The sequence below is a fragment of the Plectrocnemia conspersa genome, unplaced genomic scaffold (assembly GCF_051122295.1).
Source record: "Plectrocnemia conspersa isolate PC_06_02 unplaced genomic scaffold, ASM5112229v1 ptg000005l, whole genome shotgun sequence".
NCBI classification, from domain to species: domain Eukaryota; kingdom Metazoa; phylum Arthropoda; class Insecta; order Trichoptera; family Polycentropodidae; genus Plectrocnemia; species Plectrocnemia conspersa.
Window position 1 is genome coordinate 26,091,921 of NW_028277169.1, and position 2,610 is coordinate 26,094,530.

Genomic DNA, 2,610 nt, shown 5'->3' on the forward strand with positions numbered 1-2,610 from the left:
ATTCCCAATAAATAGTATAAACACTATTTTGTAAAAATTGTAGCTATCGAAGTCTAGAGAATGTTAGTAGCGTTGAAGGAACACTTGTGCTACAACTATGCGGCGGCAAAAATGTTAAAAATATTATTCTTACAAAAAAAAATGTATACACGATTTTTTATACGCAATCAACTATTTTAATATATTTTAGATTTTCCAAATTTATTTTTTAAAAACTCATGATTTCTGATTGGTTTTACATTTTATTTTGTACAAATATGGTATTTATAACTACAGCCCAACTTGAAGCTTTGCTTCTGTTATTTATCAGTATTATATATAGCAGAAAATTTATTTACTATTTTCCTACTCTGTTTAATGATCAAGCGACATTTTATTTGAATAAAATAAAAGCAAAAAATAACTTTTTACATAATTAGAAATAAAAAACCCAATTTATGAAATATTTACTTGCGTTTGTAGTAGTCACCTAAAATCATTGCGTTTCAACTAGCTTATACAAGATATGTTTAACGGATTTTTTGAAAAAGTTGCGTATTAGTGGCCTGCCTTAAAAGAATTTTAATTTACGGCATTTTTTTTGAATTTATAACATAATTTTGTTGAATTTTTAAAATATAGTATGAAATAATATGAGATTCTTTTTAAACGCCTAAATTTTAATTCTGTAAAAGTATGTCATTTTTAATCTCAGCTCAACTTAAAGTTTGCTTTTGTTGTTTACTACAATTATACAAAACAGAAAATTCAAAAATTGGATATTCAGTTAAATATTATATAAAATATGTGTTTAAAAATATTATTTATATAACTTTTACAATATGGCAAAATGTCAGGTTTAATTGTAAAAACATAAGGAATACTTTAAAATAAGGGATTTTCCTATGCTGTTTAATTCTATGAATCTATTTGTTTAACTTCTTAGTGGGAAAATAAAGCATTAATTTGTAACAAATATTAGTCGAGGTATTATAGTTTTATTTTGTATTTATGTATATGCAATTTATATTTTTTCGGCAGCTAAATATTTTTTTTTTAATTTCTGAAACCAAATTGTTTTTACAAAAATTAAAATCTTGTGAATTTATAACATTAAAAGAGTTCTGCAAAGTTCTAAGCACTTTTGTCTCAATAGTTTAATGATCCTGACTATACGATGGATGCACTAAAACAGACTTGCTCTTTCTATTGGCTAACATCAGTCGCTTTTTCTAAAGATTAATTTTTTAGTTTGGTGAATTGTGAGCAGTACTTGGTAGAATCAATAATGTATTATGGTGATAGCAACTCGTAGTACATTATACTATTCCCACTAAATACAAAATATGTATTTAGTGGGAATATAATGTCACTTTGATCATAATATTTTTTAATTGTATCTACCTTTTATTGCTAGTGATAAGATATTTTAGAAAAACTTACTTTTATCGATTGTTGCTTAAGTATCAAGCTTCTTCACTATCCAAGCTTTCATACATGTCTTAAAACATAAATGGAAGTAATGTTTAATACCTAATCCCATGTGATGTCAAATGTAAGTCACTGCTGATTTTTAATCTTAGAATACAGAGGGTCATCCAGCACATTTTTGCGACCAAAATAAAACTTTTCGCACGTTGAATCAATAACAGCATCGGCTCTAAGTTAATAAAAATAAACAACACAAATTTGCCATACATTTTTTCGTTTTTGGTATTCCAGAAGCATAAATTAATTTTATGATGTGCTTAAAATTTCACACAGAAAATAAGTGATGTCCTGTCACCAAGCATAAAAAACAGAAAAATATATGTTATTTATTTTAAAATAAAACAGTGCTTTTACTCTTTTACCAAATTAGGAAAAATATAGAAGATTTTCATAATCTTAGATTTTTACCGGACAATGGAGACTATTTTTTGTAATTCATGACATCTGTTCACCTTAGTATAAACGCTACAACATCTACATCTCATTTCACTACTGATAAGTAGCGTACTAGATTAGGTTTAAATGTATTTTCACCTGTATCCAAAAAGTTAATAGCCTTACACTCGTGTACACTAAAACCAGCCAATCGACACGACATACACACATCACCCGAGATAAATCCTGTCTGGTATTACCCGGCAATACATCACTGCCGGTACAAAAACGCGTTCGGTCCGACAAGACCAGCGCATGTTGCTGGCACTGTTATCGAGGGTGTCGAGGGCCTCGGGCTAGTCATGTTCCTACTGCTGCGCTAGATCCCTCCCTGGATCTTGTACTGGCAATTAATTACCTCAATAATGGACCCGAAGGGTGAGGGAGGAGAGAACTCGGTCGCTTCTCCTTCGTCATCAATTTTGTTGGGAATCAAGTGCGGTAGTAATTTACATTTTTTAAATTTATTGAGGTTTCAGTGTTTGATTATTAAATTACATTTTTATGAAAAATGTGTCCCTAGCTAAAATTTAATGTGATGTAATAGATTATTAAAGGGTGCTTGAATTTATTTTATTATAATATTATTTCAAAAGCAATATCGTTTATGTTGATTTCTTAATTTATACGTTATGGGTATATTAAAAAATAATATAGGATTAACGTCTTTATAAGATGAAAACCCTTATTTATAAAATATATATT